General features: G+C 37.9%; 1 protein-coding gene across 9 annotated transcripts in view; it reads left to right on the top strand.

Moving 5' to 3' along the window:
• Window positions 1-22,900, top strand: part of Asator (tau-tubulin kinase asator) — a 500,954-nt gene that overhangs the window by 158,818 nt on the left and 319,236 nt on the right. The window contains exons 1-2 of one of the 9 annotated variants that reach the window (XM_067135207.2): window positions 15,313-15,353; window positions 17,958-18,033. The exons of 7 other annotated variants lie outside the window; for them this stretch is intronic. The gene's annotated coding sequence lies outside the window, so the exon portion shown is untranslated. Of the gene's footprint in view, window positions 1-15,235; window positions 15,354-17,957; window positions 18,034-22,900 lie in introns of those variants that run through there. One more of the 9 variants, XM_067135208.2, reaches the window with a different exon arrangement.

Below are 22,900 nucleotides of genomic sequence, written 5' to 3'. Positions count from 1 at the left end.
ACTGGGAGATTGTGCGTGGCGATTGAACGTCATAAGTTTTAAGAAGTGAAACGTTATATTCTCGCCTTCAAGAATGCCAACCGTATGCTCAGCGTACGGCTGCACTAATCGGAGTAAAACGTTGCGTATGCATGGTGAATGTACCCCTTTTCTGACTTATGATAAGTGATGATTTCTTGGTACATGCTCATGCTTATCTTTTGCCCTTGAATGTTCATTTTTGTTGTCATCTGTAATTGATGGTGTACGATTCATTAAAGGGCAAATAGGCTATTTAAAAAAATATAATGGACAACTTTCAGGGTTACCTTTCAGCTAGTAATCCCAGTATGATACGGTCATGGAAAAAGAAACGATATGTCCCTTACATTATAATAAATAATTATATTAAACAATTACCGGCATAGTGGTACTTACGGGAATGCAATATGTTTAAAAATATGATCAGAATGGGTTGTAACCTATCGTAGGTCCCTTTCGTTTTTACGATTTCCGTCCCACGTTTACTGTAATTTACGCTTAACCATAATAGTCAAGTAGGGTAATGCTCTTGTTTCGATTTCGTGGCTTGTTCGTATGTCACTGTATGACTATTCTCCTTATATCCTTTTCGAACTACCCTAGAATCAACTGATCGTGATGTTGGCCTCGCGCCGCAACATGAAGTGGCGCTATTCGCACTCTGATTATTAATGTTCTAAGCTTTCGGCTAACGGTCTTAATTTTGCACTAGTGATTCTCTAATGCGTATTTTCAACATTTTTCGTCATTCGAGAGCCACGCCCCCTTGTGTATATGACCACTGAAAACATGGCGGACGTTCGTTCAATTAGCGTCAGCCGGGCAGAGTTCCCACCTCCCTGTTATTCTAGCTCGTTGAGCCATACGATTATTATTATTATTATTATTATTATTATTATTATTATTATTATTATTATTATTATTATTATTATTATTATTATTATTATTATTATTACTACAAAATATTTCCACACTTATTACAGGAAATGAAGAGAGAATACTTTTTTTTAAAATTCATGGTAGTTTAGACTCAAATAATTACTATTGCACAATCTTCGCCAGACTCCACTAGTTCACGGAATATGAGACAATGAGAATATGAAGGTCTTTCCATTGGTTTTATGTCGCGCTGACTCGCACGTTTTATATTGACGAAGTGATAGGACATGGCTAGGAATAGGAAGGAAACGATAGTAGCCTTCATTAAGGTGCAGCCCTAGTATAGAAACAACTTTTATAGCAGTGATAAATTGCCAAGCTCCGAAGTACTGAAATTATCTTCAATAACTACTGGCTACAGATCGTTCACCTGTCAACCAAATGAACCACTAAGCATATAGTCCATCAAATATATGTTCTCTCAAAATGTATCGTATCTAACAATAGGCTTCCAAAGCGCTTCTACGTATTCATTTTATATTCCATAGAAATGCTTTTAAGTATTTTAATCGCAAAGATATAAAGAAATCAAAATAAGATCAATTCACTGGCAATCAAAGAGAACAAAAATGGACTAAAAGCAATGAAAACCCGACGAAAACCACGCAGCTGACTAATTCTCGGGCCAGAGATTTAAATCATAGTTCAGTCAATTGCACTCATATAAAAACTATTAATGGGCATTAAACAGTTAATGTTTTAGTTATTTCCTTTTCAGCATTTTTGAAGCTGACTTTCATTAATTTTCCCAGCACAACAGTAACCACTTCATCTCCTTATATGCATTATAACGCTATACCACATGCATTTATTGAGCAATAAAGATATTGTACGCTTCTGTTAACTAATGTTTAAAAATCACTGTCGCTGACGAGCCTGGAGTATTCTATACAACTTTCACTTTTGTAAATATGGAGAATCAGAAGGTTAAAACTGTTACTTAGAATTATCCTGAATATTAACTTAATTATTTCAATGAATTAATAAATTAATTGGTATATACAAATCTGTTGTAGGCGATGAATGAATCACCCTAATTCTGCACATAAAACATCGAAATAGTTAATAAATACTGTGCCATCATTGTGCTTGAGTTGTACTTGTAATTCTCTTACTCTTTATTGGTGAGACTGTTAGTCGAATATATCCCTCTTTCAAAGCAATACTATGGCACTCCTGAAACTGAGGAGCAGTTTATAGGATGCTTTAAGATATTATTATAACATTATTAGGTCTCAGAAACTTTCGTCTTTCTCATACAGCATTATTTGTCTATACATCCTACCATGTGTACACACTTGAAGATTTCAGCACTTTCTTCTCTGTCTGCCAACTGCCACTGTCTTACTGTACGTAGGATTGGAGTACAAATTATAGTTTGTAAACTATTTTATTGAGCGTTTTGAAGTCGTTTTCTGACTTGGCATATTATAATAACGTAAGAATTCATAAATTTGAAATTTTAAACTAGGATGAGGTACCTATTATTGTAAGTGTAAATATTTTTCCTGGAGTAGCAATAGTTAAATTCTTGATACTGAAATAATTTGGTGGTCTTTCAGTATTTTCTTATAATCTGTTGTGTAATCGATAGTGCCAGTACACTCGACTTTATTTTGTTTTTTAGTTTGTATACCGCCGTCGTAAGATTTATTTTCAGTAAAATAATTTGCTTGAATTGACACTAAATTTCATCAATTCAAACCCTTTCGCCTCAGTATCCTACATATGCTCATGAGCATAGCTTCGGTTAATATTCTTGTTCCAACCAATATTTTATCCAAGTATACCTTACTTATCCACATGACGCAATGACTAATGACTGTGTAGTTCGAAATAAAATGTCATTGACACATAGATCATAGCTAAATAATTTAATTCGTATATCTTATATCTTATTTCCTATTTTTTATCTTATTGCCAAACCCAGTCTACTTCTCGCTCTATTAGAAATGATCCTTATTATCATCAGTGAGAGCTCGGTCCTTGCATTTCCATTGCTTTTGGAATAAATGTAAATAGAATACTTGATCTGGATTCACAAGTGACGTAATGACGAAGAGAGTGCGGTGTCAGCCTTGGTTTCTCGAAGTGATCGCGTGACCCAATGGTTGTCATGTTGTGTACCATAGCGCCGTGCGGTCTCACATTATATACGCTGTGTCATGTTCCACAGCCAGCAAGAGAACGCCTCGGGTTCACTGTCGTCAGAACGATGAATCCGTGGATTACCTTTATTTTATTTATTTATTTATTTATTTATTTATTTATTTATTTATTTATTAGATACAGCCTATGGAGGGCCATTTTACACTAATAATATAACACACATTTGAATAAATATAATAAGATAACAATCGGTATAAACAACAATATTAAGTATCAACAGTAAATTATTAATAACAATGTATCAAGAATGGCAAGGATAACCGGAAAGGGTCGGTTACAGAGTTAGAAAGATAGGTCATGGGTTGGAAGGACGGAAGTAAATGGAAACCTGGAGAGGACTTCAAAGGAATACTTTAATTTTGTGTCTGAAGGATGCAAAGGGTGTGAATATGTCAATATCGGGTAGTGAGTTACCGAGGGTACCTATGGTCATCTGACGAGAAGTCACGTGGAAGGGTGTTAGGGGTAAGTATAGCTACTGCGCATGCGCCTATCTCAAGTCTCAAGGCCTGACAATAAACATCTGTTCCGTCTGCGATGACTCTTGCGAACTGAGATGCTGTAGTGGAGTTTCAAGGTGGTAGAGCAATTGTGCGTTACCGGTACCCATTTGTTATAAGTACATACATCTGTTTCAGAGAGCTCGCCTAGTCTGCACGACTAATGTTTGTAGCTTAGTGTGTAGTTTCTGTTACTCGTGCCGCACCTACAAGCTGCCCCGACTTCTCATCAGTCGCAGATAGTACAGCGTTGTTGTAAGGTTAGGCGTGGACGGGACACGTGATGAGCATGCCGGGTGCGCGTTGGGATTTAAAAAAAAAATGCTTATTCCCTTCTTCCTGGTATAGAAAATGCATTCAATTTAAAAATCCCGGTTCTCATTCCTTTCTTTGCATCGTCGAGCATAGCAGGCACGCACTTGACCAACTACATTAGCTGCAGAACAATTTCTCTTCAAAGCATCCAACGCGAGGTGAAGGATTAAGAAGCTCGATATGAGGACTCACGAATACTACGTTCCAATGAACTACAGAGGTTTCAGTCTGTGTTGTACGATGTACTTAACTCTGCTCGCAGGTACTACCATGCTTAAAGACAAGATACCGATGATTATTTCCAACTTTCCTGCGTAGTACTAGACGGGGAACGAAATCCTAGTGTCACAATATTGGAACGTATCGGCTGATGAATCGTCTCCGAAACATTCAAGATGATTACGAATCAATTGATTATCAAGGATGAAAGTGACAGAGGAAAGTGGAGAACACGGAAAAAGCTATCTAGCCTCTGTTTTGACCAGTACAAATTCACATACAGTCATTAGACTTTGAATGTCAAATGGATTTGTGACATTTTAGGCCTAAAACCAATCAAGCTATAAAAAAACTCCTTCGAATTTTGGTGTGTGTTCCTCACACGTGTGTGCTAGTTGTAAACAATTGTACCAACAGGGACAAAGTCATTTGACAGTTCTGCAACTTGAGACGTTAGCCGGTATAGCTAAATAGATGGAAAATTGCGCATGTTATTCCGCTGTCTTAAATGTACCATTTGGCAAGAGGTTCACGATATCATTTTTGGCCGCCACAGTCACTACTAGAGAATACGGATGGCACTCTCCGTACATCCAACATTGGGAGGTCCTCCACATCAATGACCAGGACTGAAGTAAAGCTTCGTAGATCCTGTCACTATATTTTAAATTTATTTTTAATTGCCCTTTTAATTTTTTTAAAATTCAGCTGGCAGAGAGGCCAGTGGACTAACTTTCCCTTGTGTTCCTTATTTTGTGCTGTTATGCCCACCAGTGTGGGGTATCATTGTATCTTTATAAAGTATTGTATATGACATCTAGGTTTCCTGGTTTTTGTCTTTGCTGTAATTGTCGTAGTTTTGCATGGTTTTTTTTTTTTTTTTCCCAATTGAGGATTGCAATTTTTCTCTGTTAAGATCGATTAGGTTGTGTAAACTGCAAGATCAGGAGAAAGATAAAGGTTTACTATTACTGTCACTATAGCTAACACATGGAGAACAGCGAACTGGCGATCTGACCTGTTCAGAGATCCAAGGTTCGTGTCCCGATGCTGACTAGACTATTTGGAGCGGTCTTCCCTCCTTCCTCGCCCCACATTCACACAAGCCAAATGCATGCCCAGCTCTTTGCATCCTTGGTCAGCGCATTCAGTTCAGAGGGGCCCGGGTTCGATACCACGTCGGTCCGTGATTTTAAAGTGATGGTGATTACTGTTTTTAGAGTAAATACAACTCGGCAACCACCATCTGTATAACACTAATCAGAGAGAAAAAATGGAAGGGGTCCAACATTTCGAAAAATGAAGGTATCTGCCAAAAAAAGACAAGGGACACTCCCTAGGCCTCCAATGCTCTAATACCGTCGGGGTCGGAAAAGAACAAAAGTTGACCAAAGGATTTGGATAGGGTAGATGAAAGTGAGGAGCCGGGCACAAGTAAGTGGAAGCAATGCAGGACTCGGTTAAGGGATCCGTGGTCGCCAACCTTCGTGATTTTAACCACGTGCGGTTAATTCCTCTTACTCGGGATCTAAGCGCCTAATACACGCCATTCCAACGCACCATTTGAGGGTTACGAAGCCCTGACGGTGCCTTGTGCCTGCCCAGGGCTGACCCCTACTACTCTTTGTCGCTGCGGCTGTTGTGATGTAAGAACGTAGCACTGGGTTGCTGACCTTGACATTTTAACCGACATTGTGAACCATTTGGGTGATATCTGAAGCCATCTCTTTTCAGTTTCGACTTAGTTAATTTATAACTGTTAGATTCTTCAGTCTGCCGAAACTAACTTTGAATAAATAAATTTATAAACTACCTGAAAAAGAAAACATATGGTAACAATTATACCTATTCTATGCTAGAGTGGAGAGAAGTGAGAACTTAATGAAGTTCCAAATTTCAAGTTTTTAAGGCTTTAAACAGAAATAAACATAATCGTTTATACATTTATAAATCTTTTTGAGTGTGATTTGATAGAATCTGATGATTTCCTTTCAAGAACGAACGAAACATGTCATTCTATTTTAATACGTAAATTGATTAGAGGTACCGAAGAAATATCACCTGCATGAAACATTTTTATCATGTCTGTTTATGTAAATTTTGAACAGACTCCAGTCAATTATCAAAGAGATCTGATAAGTTTCCAATGTAACACAATTGTGAAAAATACTTATTACAACATTCCAGACAGCCTCCTCAAATTTTGTAAACATTTGGAACAAAACGTTTCCACGTATCCACACATTGGCATGCAAATTAGTTACTACGTTTACGTCTACATATCGTTGCGAATACACATCTTTATTCATGAGCCTGAATATGAATAAACTGACTCATATTTTTTTCGATGTAACTTTGGAAGTAGGATTACGTATTCATTCTGCTCAAGTGATTTTTCCTGACGTCACTAAGCTAGTAAAATCATAGGAAGTCAGGTGTCGTCCATAATGCAGAAAAAAGGACAGTTTTATTTTACTGTACTATTTTTAAAGATGATTTTTGTAATTCTTGAATTATTTTTCAGAAAATGTGCCGTCCAAACACCTCACTCCCCTCCGTCTCTTTACCAATCATTTGCTACCTCTCTCCTACGGGTCAGCCTTGAGAGCGCGGAGCTGCCCTGGGCAACTAATCAGAAGTGAGAAAGAAAGAGACTGGACACTTCGAAGACTGAAGGTATCGACGAAAGAAAGGGAAGAGACTCCCTTGACCTCAAAATGCTATCACTGGAGGATGGAGAGAACAAGTTATGGTCAAGGCAGGGTGTAGTAATTATTGTTTTAGAAGGAAGTGCAAATGGGCGACAATCCTCTATTAACAGAAAGAAAATGGAAGAGGTCCGACACATCAAAAATGAAGGTATCGGCAATAGAAAAAGAGGGCTACAAAGGGCGTAAAAATGGAAGACGCCCTAGGCCTTGAAATCCTAGTACCGTCGGGGTGGGAAAAGAACAAGAGTTAACCATATGAGGCTGGATAAGATAGATTAAAGTGAGGAGCCTGGCACAAGTGACCAAAGGAAGGTCGGCTTGAAAGATGAAAGTGAGAAGCCTGACGTAACTGAGAAGAAGGAATGCGAAACTCAGCTAGGAGCCCCATGATGATTGACTGAAGGGTGAACACCCGCTTTAGTCGGCAGGCATAGAAATCAGAGGATAAGCCCGTATCATTTGCCTCATCTCAAGAGAGTCTGAATATTGTTCCTCAATATGGACATACTGCCATTATCTACAGTGTGAAGACTTGAAGCTATTCTCATGTATATATTTCATATCATAACGTTATCCTCGAGGACTAAGGCAAGACCATCACCAACAGTACTGTCTTGACTGGGGTCTGTGAATGTTGTGCACTTGGTCTGTATTGCGACGTCAGGAAAAAGCTATGCGAACCATGTGCAGAGTTAGGTTTTGTGTCACACTGCTTCTGTGGTATGCCACACTAGTCTATCATTCCACTGTTAAGTTGCTGGCAGCAAGTCTGCAAGACATCTCAGAGACCGCGCTCTGCGATCTGCTGATTTCGTATATTGGTAAACCTGAACTTGAAACAAATGGCTGTATCACACAGCTGTTTCGGCTCTCTACATCTCTCAACAGCTATATTTTCATTTTTACTACGATACGAGAAAATGTAAGAGGTTGTGGATAATACATTAATAGGTTACCTGATTTCTTCAGCACAAATTAAACCATATCGAACGGGACTGTGTCCGGGTCACGGCTGCTAATATTGACGTAGAATACGTACCGTGTGATAGGTTTTATCTAAATAAAGCTTTAGTTGGTATGAATATGAAATCCTTCCACCATGGGACAGTAGATGTGCTCGGCTGGGGCTCCAGTTATGCGGAAGACGCCTCACGACTCTCAACCATCTTTACTTGAGACGCTCCCGGTAATGCTTTCCGACGCTCAACCGTCGTGATTTTGGTCTTTATCGAATTCTGAAAAGCCGCTCTGTCCTCTCGCATGCATTTTCGACCATTTTGAAGCAATTTATTGTTCATATGTCGCGATATTTTGCGAGAAAGTAAGTTTTCGCAATTCTCCGCAACATATTTTCTCAAATGTTCACTATATGGTTTGTTTTTCATCGTATACTTCAATAAATCACTGACATTAATCAAATAACTCCTCGCACATTATGCTGGCACGCCATAGTCTTGAGCTACACTGTTAGCCACGCGTCCCCCTGTCGGTGGGGCTGGGGTTTAGAATAACATTCACGGTATTCCCTGCCACTAAAACGAATCTCAGTGGCTCTTAACTTGGGAGTGTGGGTTAGCGACCACGAGGTACTTATCTAAGTCCTAGCATTGCTTCCACTTACTTGTGACAGGCTCCTCTTTTTCACGTATCCTATCCGACCTCACTTGGACAACTCTTGTTCTTTTCCGACCTCGACGGTATTAGGTTTCGGGCCCTAGGGAGTCATTCATTTACACGCCGTTCATGGCCCTTGTATTTCTTTAGCCGACACCTTTATTCTTCGAAGTGTCGGACCTCTTCCATTTTCCCTCCAATTAGTGTTAATTGAGGATGATTGCCCAGTTGTACTTCCTCTTAAAACAATAAATACCACCACTACTACTGTTAGCCATGCGATGTGGTGAATGAAGCACCCCCAAGATAGCGGGGCTATTGCATCATCCTATGGGTTTATTGGTCCTTTCCCTTTATAATGAGATAATGAATACTGTCGTCGCACGTATGTCAAACCTTGTCCCGTTTCTCTACGGGGTCGTGTATGAAGTGAGATGAATACTCGTAGCGAGTTTTTACGACCGGATGCTTTCCTGACGTCAACATTATCAGAGGATGAAATGTGATGAAATGAATGACGTGATTTGTAGTCGGAAGGAGAGCGTGAAACCCGGTGCCGGCACGTTGTCTGCTAATGTAGCATAGTACCAAAGGATATGCTCAAGGCTTTACGTTCCCATCCGACGGACGAATCACCATCAACAGCGCCATATGCCCTCACTCCTTACGAACAGTGCGGAAAGGTTTGCATTTTAATCCAGGCTTTTGACACGCAATCTAGGAACACTTGTCATCACACGTATAGTCTAAATGTTAATTCTATTTTAAAACTTTTTTTTTTGTGTTTGTAAAGCTCACCGGCCCAAGTACGGTCCTGAAACTATAGACGTAAAAATGTTGTGTACTGTCAGTTTGACAGAATAACACGGAAATAAATAATATTTCACTTCAATACCTTGTTGGCAAATTAAATTGAGGTCTTCACAGTGCACAAGAATATACCGGATGAAAAAAGAAAAGTAGGGCTATGCCGTGCAGGGTACACAAACTGATAAGCTTTATACCTATATTTAGGCCAACCATAGGTCGTATATATTGTATGCCCTGCCAGGCTCCTTCAGTTTTAAATAATAAACTAGTATATATTTGTCTTATTTTCTCCATAGGTGTTATTATTATTATTATTATTATTATTATTATTATTATTATTATTATTATTATTATTATTATTATTATTATTATTATTATTATTATTATTATTATTATTATTATTATTATTATTATTATTATTGTAAGTAGGAGCCCCATGAATATTGACCCAAGGGTAACCACCCCTTTTAGTCGACAGGCATATAAAAGAGAATAGTCCCATATAGTTTGCCTCATCTAAAGAGGGCTTGAACGTCGTTTCTCAATGTGAACATGCTGATTAATCAAACAACTCGTTCTCCTGTGCGTGGGGGTGGTAGAATAATATCAACGTTATTCCCTCCCTATAGTAAGAGGCGACTAAAAGGCTTCCATATTTGAGTCCTAGCATTGCTTCCACTTACTTATGCCATGCTCCTCTGACCTTGGCCAAATACTTTAATATTAAAGTATTTGCCTTGGCATAATGTCATAGGGTGATGAAATAGCGCCGCCATATTGAGGCATTGTTATTAAATTGAAGTTACTCATTATACAGTAAAATTTGCATTTGGTCTATAATAGAAAGTGATAACAAAGCTAATGCTGGTATTTTTTAAATGTTTAAACAATAAAACAAAATTATTATTCAATCCAATCAAAATAATTGCTCGCCATTCATCGAACAATAGTACGAGTAATGTTATTACCAATTGCATTACCTTCGTACCATATACTGTATAATGCGCTAGCAAACTGTTAGATTATTTCAGTATGAGTGACTCTAGACAACGAATGAATGACAAGTGTTTTCATTCCCCAACCTGAGGGGGTAGGGCGGGCCACCTAGAGGATGACGCCCTCTTTCTAGACAACGAGTTAGTCTTTCTGCCTAGTGTTTGTGTCAGTGTGGGTGATGTTAGTAGTTTTATCGGAATACTAAGTTCAAATTTAGACCTATATATAAGTTAAAGTTAAAGACGAACATCTGGAAGGTTAGACTGTATTAGTCAGTTAATTTGCAGACAAGATAAGTTTTCAATAATAGGAAAAGGACAGTCATTCGAAAATATTCGCTATAAAACCATCACGGTCAGCGGAATGGAAGGTGTGATCAGCAGTATACACTGCAATTTGGAATTTCAAGAAATAGAAAGCGAATTATATTTTAAATCATCCCCTCCCCACCTCACCAGATATATATATATATATATTGCTGTTGTTACCAGGGGAACTGATGGATTTTTTCCATTTTTTTTCTTGTATGCTCGGCAGTTCTCTACGGATTTTCGTTATACTTTACCATTGTTCTACTTAATTAAACTATTTCGATTTTCGAAGTATGTTTACTGGATGAATTTCAGTGAAATCCTTCAGCATTTTTGGTATAACTATTTTAATTATGTTTAGTTTGTTTTTCATGAATTTCGTAGTGTATAGATTCTTATAAATGTATGTATATTTCAGTATATTTTAAAGATGAGGAAAAATAGATTTGCGGCAAAACAGGCAATATACTAACGTGGTAGGGGTAGTACCTATGAATCGTCATGGCAGTGGGCTTGAATTCGGAAGATAGTGAGTTCGAACGCCACCGTTGGTATCGTGAAGATGGTTTTCGGTGATTTCCCATTTTTACACTAGGCTAATACTGGGGCTGTACCTTAATTAAGGCCACGGTGGTTTCCTTCTCACTCCTAGGTCTTTCCTGTCGCCGCAGATAAAGTGTTACAAGCGAATATCTCTTAAATTAATAGATAAAAGTGAATGCTTTGCCTTCCAAATGTTATTGGTGGAAGGGACCTTACAAACTGTGATATGGGCAATATTTTGCCGGGGCCCTTTATGGGGCGCCGTGGAGGGTGGGTAACTTTAGAATTTTAAATGAAACCATGAATATTAAAAAGTTCGATATTGTGGTTTACCTTAGTAAACTAACCAAATTTTATTAACTGTCTAAAATGAACTGTTGAGCATTTTTATAGGGTGTTAAATATGATGCTACCATCTTCTAGTTCTCAATCACCAGAAAATGAGGAGAGACTATTAGCAATTATGCATAAACTTATTACAGCAAAAACAAACAAACAAACAAACAAACAAACAAACAAACAAACAAACCAAAGAAATACACTACGAAGTACAAATCAATGAACAGACATACTACCAGCTAGATAAATAAACATATACATGACGGCAACAAAAACTAAACATTTAGTAAAATAGAACAAATACTAAAAGTAAAAAATATTATCGACTCTAATCATTTTTGTCCAAGATGTTCATCGCTGACTCTATACTGTTCCATACTTTTGAGTCGGAACTTTGTATTTAGTACATGCATAGTTACGAAACCTCATACTTGCTTCCCCCAGACAGGTATAATACATAATAAATTAGTTATTTTCTACATATTAATGTCAACTCAAATTTCTCCATTTTTAACTGTTTATTCACTGGTGAAAGATCAAATTTTGAGTCTTCCTTTTCTAACTTCGTTTGAGCGAGGCTGTAGAGACGAGAATTGGTTAATTCGGAACGTTTGTATGCATATCTGTATGTGTATTATAACCATGCTCTTATTTAACCATGAGTACTCTTGATGGTTCCACTGTATTCGTATTGTTACTTGTCAAGGGTTAAGTCCCTAATTATTCGCACCTTCGACTGCATAAACCATTCCTTCATTCAAGTCTTCAGTTATTTTCTCCCACAATATTTTTACAAGTATCATAATTTTAATAGTTTTCCTGGCCTTCTCCATTCCATGCTCATGATTTTAAAAATAGTATGATATTCAGATTCCCTTTTTTTTTTAAACATTTTATTTCTCTCTTCTGTTTCTAAATACTTAACCCGCAATGCCCTTGTACTTTCATAATGTCTCAAAAGCGTGCATTTTATATATCCTGTTCACACAATAAACACGTCTTCTTTCCCAACTCCCTCAAATACCTAATCTTTGTAAACTCCAACAGCAAAAATATAATTCCCCTATGTTATCTTTTTATTAATACATCATTTATTATTCTCATGCCTGGATATATATATATATATATATACGTGAATTCCTCCAGAATTCTCCTATTGTTACTTACTGCTCTTAGGATTGGATTTATGTATCTGCTACACTCTGTGCCACTTTCCTACATAATTTTGTTATAAAAAAGAATGATGTTCAATGGAAAATTATTCCCGGGTTTCAGACGGACTTGCCACAATGAAATATGAAAAATAGGCTGCATGTGCGGAGTTGCCACTACTACGTTTTCTTATTGCTCAGAGTCTGGCAGTCATCCTATTATTTCTATCTTATCTGTATTATTGTTGATGTTTTTATGAAAATATACACAGTAAAATACATTGATTTCAGTAATATATGTGTTACATTTTCCTCATTTTATAATGAAAGAAACCCCCCTGGGCAATTTTAGTGGGGGGGGGACCTTTGAGATAAAATCATCGGTGGGGGGGAAACCCTCCCTTCCCCCCGCCCCCGCGATTTCGCACCCTGGATTTACTTCTACAGCGGCAAGAATATTTTTAGCATTTTCTTCGTTCGCTTTTGATTTCACATTTAAGCGATTCTTGTGCTGTACACTTCCATACCTAAGTATCCGTGTTTCTAGTTGTTTGAATTTCGTATGCGACATTTGCATGCCGTATCTTTCATTGGCCGGACTGAGTGGCTCAGACGGTTAAGGCGCTGGCCTTCTAACCCCAACTTGGCAGGTTCGATCCTGGCTCAGTCCGGTGGTATTTGAAGGTGCTCAAATATGACAGCCCCGTGTCGGTAGATTTACTGGCACATAAAAAGAACTCCTGCGGGACTAAATTCCGGCACCTCGGCGTCTCCGAAGACCGTAAAAGTAGTTAGTGGGACGTAAAGCAAAAAACATTATTATTTATTATTATCTTTCATTGAATACTGCCAATGAATTTCTCCTGCATTCACTTAGTACTAAAATCATATTAACCTCTACATAAAAAACTGCCATTTCTGAATCTGAAGAGCCACAGTAAATAATAATCCTGGGCAACTACTTATATTGAGAGTTTAAGTGGATTTGAAACCAGAATACTTATGCCTTTTCGTTCGATGGTTTATTTTTCCTGAAGGTCATGAAGCGTACCTACTAACTTAAATTAAATACTATATAACTGCTCAACAATTTATTTTTTAAAAACATGTTTTTGTTAAAAGATGTTTTCCTTATTGAGCGGAATCACGAGATCAACAAGTTGTATCATGGTTTCATTTATTCTTAAGCTGATCCCCCAATCCCCATGGCGCCCCGTAAAGGACATCGGGAAAATATTTCCTATAATAAAATTGAAGATATATTCGCTTGTAAAACTTATGTGGGCCACCCTGTATATGAACTAGACCGACGAGCTAAGGCGGTAGAGTGCTGTATTTCTGAATACAAGTTGCCAGATTCGATCCTGGCTAAAACCAGTAGTATTTAAAGGCGCTCAAATACGTGCTCAAGAACTCCTGTGAGACAATTCGGTACCTCGCGGTTTCCAGAAACCGTAAAAGTAGTTAATGATGCGAAGTAGTAGTAGTAGTAGTAGTAGTAGTAGTAGTAGAATGATGATCCAAAATAAGATGTAGTAGCAAAGTAAACTAATTTTAAGAATATCGTATGTGCACTGGTATTCTTTTTGAAATGCCAATCGTCCATTTCATGGTCTCGCATGCGAGTTTTATGCAATCATCTACAATATATCATGAATAGCTAAAATTATGCATAAAATGTTTTAGATACAATTCTGAAAAACATTCTCAGCAAGACAAAATTGATAAATACTTCAAACGGAAGTACAGTCGATTTGCACGAACAAATGAGAATTCATTGTGCAGAGTACTAGATGCATATTTTAGTTAGAAGCAACGATGTGTAGAACCTTCTTCCTCGGCTCTTCGGATTGAATTACATGTATCACATTAAGCTGGAGTCCCAAACGTGTCACATTTATAAGCCTTTGGAGCTATTATGCACTCCCTTACGAGCAGAGTTTTTCTTTTGTCATTAATCTCCAAATAGATTAATGTTATCATAAACAATTCCACGTTTAATTTCGAAAGCAAGGAGCATGAGTGTTCAGTAACATCGTCTGTAGCTTCTCACCAGGCGGCCACGGTTCAGATCCCAGCCAATCCATATGGAATGTTTGGAATGATGCGTCACGTTAAACTTGGACATATTTTGATACGTATACATACAGTATTTAGCAGGTAATTTACGTGAGTATAAGGCAATTTCTCTTAACGTTCTATATTTTAAAAACTCGCTAAGGATTAACAACTAAATCCTATCGTGTGCTGCGTAACAGCCAAACATATTCTGTAAAGATGGTTTGCTGGATTTGATCTTTGCTCCTCGTGTGCAGTACCACAGCGGTGTGTTATTTAGTGGCGCTCAAACTACTTCAAACGCCTGTGCGGTAGGCAACCTGTTCAACTAGCGCTGAAGCATGTAGTTCTGATCATTGTCAATAGATGGCTGATCTGTACTCGTATGTTTTGCTGCGCATTCTGATCGACATCAGCAAGTAATAAAAGTATAACTCGTCATTGAGAAAGCAAACCAAAACAAAACGAAGGTGAAGTAAATGTAGTAAACGGATGCTATGTAAGGTTTCCACTATAGTTTCATCCATCTCAGTTACGTATGTGCTGCTGCCTATCGTTCGAGACGATCGACTGACAATGCAGTTGATTCCAAGATGCCGTGATCTTCGCAGTCGTACTTCAAAATGGCAGCCGTATCGACCCATGGTTCGGAAAATGGTAAGAAAACTAGTTCTTTTGCTCGTAAATTGTGGATGTAGTGAACTGAAAAGAATGCAGACACTTGCCGGGTTAAATGTTTTTGTATTTTATTGACTTGCACAGTATAGTGCAATTGCTATTATTTCAAGCTCAGCTGTTAACTTGCAGACAGTTTGGCATTTAGCCACAATGTTAGCTAATTAAATGATGTATATGCATTATTATAATATATTTGTGACTGCATTCACTGTCTTAGTAGCTGAGTATATGTGCTGCTATTTTTGAGTTGTCATATTCTTGCTCGTTGACCAGTGTGCAGGTATTTTTTTGTGCTTAAAGGAGAATTATGTATCAAGTAGCATAAGAGTTCGTAACCCCTGTTAGTACGCATCCCCTCTGACGGGCGAGGGAAGCGGGGATGTATAGATGGCAGGGGAAAATATCGAGCGGTCTGCTGGATTTCATCGTCTGGGCGTGGTTTTATTTCATGTTTGCCAGAATAATTTGAGCACAGTTTCTAAAATCGTGTGTTATTTCTCATGTGTCATGTTCCTTCTTGAAAAGAAGTCGGTTCGATTGATGTGAGCTTGAGGGATGACGGTATCCCTGTAGAGATTTAAAAATGGTTATTTTATTAAATTTCACAAGTGGTGTTGAAAACATTTGTATTGAATTTATAAAAATGGAAAGTGCACTTGCGGTTTGGAGTGCTGTGTACTGTCTCCTGCGCTAACTACAGGAACGGTGTGGTGTAATAAAATAAAGTGCCTGTAGGAACATGCCAGGTGAATTTAACTATTTCCTTCTAATAACATCGCAAAAAAATGTACATTGTCAGGCTTTCTATTTGTTACGATACAATACGATACCGGTATATTACTCTTACAGACCACGATTCCTGACAGTATTACTCTTACAGACCACGGTTCCTGACAGTCTTTACATGTTTCTTCACACTATATTTCACTCCCTGGTATTATGAAGTGATGTAGTCCTATTGTACCATTCAGCAGACATTTATTGGCTGCTTATTAGTGAAGTAATAAAGTAATTCAACTTACCTGTTAAGACTATTGCAGGTGCAGGTTGCTGAACACCAGAGTATGGTGAAGCCATGGCCCCCCCTTTCGAAGCGCAGTGTGCAACAATGGTTTTGATGATCTGAATTTCTTCCGCGAGAATTAGTTACGGGTAAAGACATCTTTATGTATAGGTTATGAAGTCCAAATGAATTTTTGCATGTGATAGTTCCAATGTGTGTGAGTAATGTTACGCTGGACTTGGTGAAACTTGTAGATGAGTGTTGGAATTCGTTCTACACGACTTAGTGTTTTGATTATCAATCAGTATAAAGTTCGCTTTACCTCGAAGGAGATGCTGCTGAAATAATCCGAGGTTAGGGACGAGAAGTGTCAGATATGAAACTTGCGTTGAGTTTATCAAATTTAAAATCATTTGGACGTGGTATTATTTACCAAATTGCTTCATTTGTCAGTGTATTGTCTACATTGTTACAATCTAATTGACATTTTGAACTAGTTATAATGCTGTGACAGTTTTTCTTCTGAAATGGGTGCAGTTCCTCATTGGCGGTGCTGTTAATGTGGATACGTGTGACACATTTCTGAAACGTAATAGGAACGCATTGTCATTTAATCATTGTTGACTGTGGATAATTCAAGAGTATTTCTCGATCCTGATTAAGAATATTGCCCCACGCCCGACTTTGTAAATCCAACATAGAGTAACAAGAGTGAATTAAAACTGTTAAACATATCATATGGTATCATACATAACCTCATTAATCACAAAATAGGCCAGTATATTAGAGATTTTGACTAACCGTATTATTTGGAAAATAAGGAAGATTTTATCCCTCTCGTGCAGAAGAGATGTAAACCTACTGAAGGATAATAATTAAGAAAAATAACCTGTCATACACTGCTGACAGAAGGGTGGGAAGGTTATGATAATATGCAAGTTGTGAATAATTTAAATGCTCATTTTTAAGATTATAAAAGGAAGTGAAGGGGTGCATGCCATGCAATTTCAAATATTTGTAGGTATCTTACGAAAGTCATTTATTGGTTAAATACTATGTCCTCTTTATTCTTTGAAATATTAGTTGCATTGTTTGGTGTACAGCAAACTTGTACAGGAGGCCAATGACCTAGATGTTAGGCCCCTTTAAACAACAAACATAATCATCAACTTGTTCGGGTGAACTATAGCTTCCTTTATTTGCATCTGCTATGAGAGACAGCTTCATGAGCAAATTATGACCTGTACCTCAATGCAGATGTAATTCATCCTCTTTCTATTTGAGACTGCAAATGTGTAAGTGATGAATGAGCATATAATTAAACTGTTTACTGGTCTGATACTTCTTCCAAAAATGTTAGTGTGTGCACCAGGTGTTCTAGAGCAGTCTTGAATGAACTGTTGGTGAAAGTGTAATTTGTATGCAGAATGAAATTATCAGCATGTGATTTGCTACTTTGATTGTAAACTGTGGTGTGAGATAAAAGCATGGGGAAAAGCAGATGGTAGGGTAAAAGATACTTGAGTTAAAGTGAATGACCAAGGCATACTAAACATCTGCTATATATTTTGTCTTCCCAGATAGCAGACTAACCAGTGATGGGGGAAAATGAAAATGATACGAATCATCTGGGACAGATCCAGTGAAAAATCCTTGGTAAGAGTTAAATTTTCCATCTAGATTTGACATACATTTGACAGGCATCTCTACCATACATCTCATGTACTGATAAGCTTAAACATCTTCTAGAAATTACATATACAAGGCATATCATGATGGATTGGCAGAGTTCTCTACAGCCTTCTGTAACTTGAGAATTTCTGTGCCCTAGTGAAGATTGGTGTTGCTTCTCCTTTCTTGTGCCAGATTCATTACTCCTTTCTGTTCCTGGTTAGTCTCCCATATTCAGTATTAGGTTTGCAAATGCGTACGGAGTTCCGTTTATGCTTTTCATTGCTGAATAATCTCATTAATCATGGGGACAGAATCCCCATTCCCAGATAATTCTGTGAGGGGGCAGATAATTCCATACCCCTCAATGAAAACCAAAAATATCATCACACCTACACCACCCTCACCATCATCAACTCATGAGAAACAGCCCATTGCTAAGTTGCAAAACCTGTTTTCATTTGAAGTACTAACATGCCTGCTTTTATAGTATTTTAAAATTTGCCCACAAACTGTAATTTCCAGGTTACTGTAGCGTACTTTTTTTAATTTCGGAGTCTGCCTTAAACAGTTATCTTCCTTATATTGCGCTTTTAATTTCTCGATTTATGTATGTATTTTAGTGTAGTGGTCATTGTGAATGGTTATCTAGAGCAGTTTTGGAAGAATGATTTTTTTTTCTATTGGAGACGAGGTTTTATTACTGGATATCAGCAAGATGATGTATTTAAAAAAAAAAAAAAAATTTAGGATCAGTGATCTAATGGTTTTCAACAGTTCTAATCATTTAGATGCCAGAACATTGTGTACATTATCCTAATAGACAGAGTAATCATCCCGTGGATTATTTATTTCCTTGGGTAATAATAATAATAATAATAATAATAATATATTACTTAAATAAACAGTAATTATCTATGGCATCATCTTAATATTTTACACTGAATAATTTTATAAAATTATAAATCAGAATTTATCCCAGCTATTTCAGTCGCCAGCATCGCAGGCAAGACCACTGCAGATCCCCACAGCTCTATGCTCTTTTGCTACAAGTAATGAACTTCATGATAAGATGCATATTGACATAAAACTTGAGAATACTCTTTTTACGAGATACATTTTTCCACCTTTTTAAATACTAATGGATATCCACTAAATTTAAATGTTGGAATTCAGTCATATTAATTAATGTAGGCCTAGTACATGTTTTGTCCTCCTTCAAGAACATCCTCAGCTACAACTAACAGCATATCATAGTTAAAAAATTCATACAGTATAGTACCAGAGTAATCTGTACACGTCTTGTCAGTTATGCTACCAACTCTGGACGAGGTGCTTCTTAGTTACAATCCATTGATCAGGGCAACTCTAGCTTGTAGCGACACTCCATTTGTGTGAATCTTCAGCGGTGCATAATGAAGAGCCTACTGTCACTTTCACCACTTGCGCTATCGTTGCTATCCAATGAGTTGCCATCTAATTTGTCATTTGAATCAATAAGATGAATAGTTTCATCATCCAAATGAGTGCACTCAGCCATTATGTACGGAAAAAAATACAATGAAATATTAGTGTGCACTGTGGCGCAGCAAATCTGAAACCTCCTGACATCTATAAAGCGATCATAGAACTACACTCAAGAAAAATAAGAGACGAGCTAACACATCCTGCCCAGCAGATAACAATTTTCGAAGTTAACTTGTCATTACCCGTTCGAATAACAACTATTGGAAGACAAATTAACTCGTCACGCCCAGTTAAGAGGTTAATTATCCACTTCAACAAAGCATGCTGCCAGCAGACTGAAGGGGAATCGAATTTCAAGCGTGCAGTTCACACAAATTCAAAATGCCATGACAAAAATAAAAATAAAAGTACAATAAACCTCAGGGGTGCACGGATAACTTGTAAACTGGATAATCCACACGCAGATAATTGTGAGTTTGCTGTATATCTCAGCCCATTGCCTTTAGTATATCACCAGAAATCCTCTCAATCCCAGCTGCTTTTCTAGTTTTCATCTGTTGTATCTTTTTGTAGATATCCTGATCATCATAAGTAAATTTCAGTATTTCACTAGTATTAGTCACTTCCTCTACCTGAACGTTATCCTTATGTCTAACTATCTTGACGTACTGCTGACTAAATACATCTGCCTTCTCTATAAAATTTTGGAAATACACTTCCCTTGTCCATTAATCTGCAAGGGGTTGCGTCAAAAGTGTAACGTGATGGTTTGCGCACGGTCGATTTGACCATGGATTATAAAATACCAGTTATTGTAGCAAAACGCATTGTATATTTAAGGAAAAACATGTTCATGAAACGGAATACCAAATTTCTTGTGAATCACATTGTATTGTGTAAGAAAAGTATATCCATGAAACAAAATACCAGTTTTTATAGCAAAGCACATTGTATTGCTGAAGAGAAATGTATCCGAAACACTTCTATACCGACAACAAAGACCGTGGATGGCGAACGTCAGGAATCGCGCACGGTGTAAAGGACCAGGCTTACAGAAAAAGCTTTCCACTGACTGGTGATGAAAGTGGGAAACGGTGAACATAAGCATGTATAGTGGATGAGTCCATTTAAAGGTATAGGAAGGGATAAAGCTTTATGCTGTGAAACTAGTTCGAAAGAATAAAAAATGTATGCGCCCGGTCTAAAAGAGTATGATACGACCCCTCGCAGGTTATATATATATATATCCTTCCATTTTTCACCAAAACTCATACGACTGCCAGTTAAGCTTGCTATCATATTATCCTTAGCTGACAGAATGTTTGAAGAGGTCTAAGGCAGTTGCTATTAGTCATGTATTCAGATATATGCATTATAAATCAATAAGAGCAAGTATGTAATAGAGAGCAGTGCAAGTTGCATCATCAGTGGTGGGTCGTAACATATCATAATATGCCGTAGTCTTCTGAGTTTCAACTTTTGAAAGTTGGCACATCTGGATGCCCAACAGAGCTCTAGTTTACTCTGTCATCTGGTAGAGTAAATAAACAAAAAAAAAAAAAAAAAAAAAAAAAAAAAAAAAAAAAAAAAAAAAAAAAAAAAAGTCAAAATTGATGCACAGGCAGCCTAGTTGGCATCAAATCATAATGCCTGCAAAATTAAAAAATTGAAATAGCGTATGGCTTTTAGTGCCGGAGTTTCCAAGGACAAGTTCGGTTCGCCAGATGCAGGTCTTTTGATTTGACATCCATAGGCGACCTGCTTGTCATGATGGGGATGAAATGATGATGAAGATGACACATACACCCAGCCCCCATGCCAGTGAAATTAACCAATTAAGGTTAAAATTCCCGACACTGACAGGAATCGAAGCCGGGTCCCCTGTGACCAAAGGCCAGCACGCTAACCTCTTAGCCATGGAGTCGGACTATAATGCCTGCATAATATTATTATTTCATCCCACTAACTACGTTAACGGTTTTCAGAGACCTACTACTACTACTACTACTACTACTACTACTACTACTACTACTACTACTACTACTACTACTACTACTACTACTACTACTACTACCACCACCACCACCCACTTAAGAATCTTGCCTTCACTAATAATAATATGGCCATAAACTACACAGGTCTGATGAATCTCTGCTTCTGCAACATTTTGTGCTGTCAAGAACCATAGAACTTGATCTGATGTCACATGCATTGGGCTGCTCGATTATCTTCAACATTTCCATGACAGTCTGAACTGAACATCCTGCTCGAAATAGCATCTTGATTGTAGGGAAGGAATCCTTGGAATCAAAATTATGGCCATGCGTTGGATTTCAAAAGATATTGAGGAACAGTTCTTAATTAAAAATAGTCCTTGTTCACATAGACCTAATGGACTAGGAAACAAGTGTAATATAGTTAAGAGATTCAACTTCAGTTGGGGACACAACTAAATCTCAGGATAATGGAGAACTTATGGCCTCTGGATAGTTCTGATTCCACTTCTATTCATGATGCCAAGATTGAGCAAGTGCTGTTTGCTAGAAATTATACGACAACTGCAGAGTGCTGTGTGGAAAAATATACACACACAAAAGCACAGTGTACTGCACTATGATCAGACTAATCAGGCTATTAGTCCTCTAACCGAGCTCGATAGCTGCAGTCGCTTAAGTGCGGCCAGTATCCAGTAATCAGGAGATAGTGGGTTCGAGACCCACTGTCGGCAGCCTTGAAGATGGTTTTCCGTGGTTTCCCATTTTCACACCAGGCAAATGCCGGGGCTGTACCATAATTAAGACCACGTCCGCTTCCTTCCAACTCCTAGGCCTTTCCTATCCCATAGTCGCCATAAGACCTATCTGTGTCAGTGCGACGTAAAGCAAAAAAAAAAAAATAGTCCTCTAGGGGAAGGAATGGTGGCTTGCAACAATATAATCAAGTACTCAGAGTGATGAAAATGAAGATCTTGCATTGATCTGTTGGATAGGCATAAGTAGACCATATACGGAGGTATGATGTGCAGAAACTCATGTTGTTCCATTAACTGAATATATGTACAAATCATATCTGTGAGGTATAGACATCCTGTGATGCTTAAGTTAGCAAAGACGGTCCTTTGACAAGGTTGCTGGCCTTAAAGATGATTGATGTCATCTTTAGACATGCACCTCAGATGCTATGGATCTTGAAAAATGAAGAAACTGGTGCAGAGATGTACACAATCCCTGCACCCCCATGACACTAAAGCCGAGATGGGTCTTGGCCTACTGAACGGCTGCTCAGCTCAAAGGTCTGCAAATAACGAGGCAATGCGTGGTTAATACAGCAAATCCTCTTGGCCATTATTCTAGTCTTTCTAGACTGGGACCACTGTCTCACAGAC

The sequence above is a fragment of the Anabrus simplex genome, chromosome 1 (assembly GCF_040414725.1).
Source record: "Anabrus simplex isolate iqAnaSimp1 chromosome 1, ASM4041472v1, whole genome shotgun sequence".
Classification (NCBI taxonomy): domain Eukaryota; kingdom Metazoa; phylum Arthropoda; class Insecta; order Orthoptera; family Tettigoniidae; genus Anabrus; species Anabrus simplex.
This window is presented reverse-complemented; position numbering and strand designations above follow the sequence as displayed.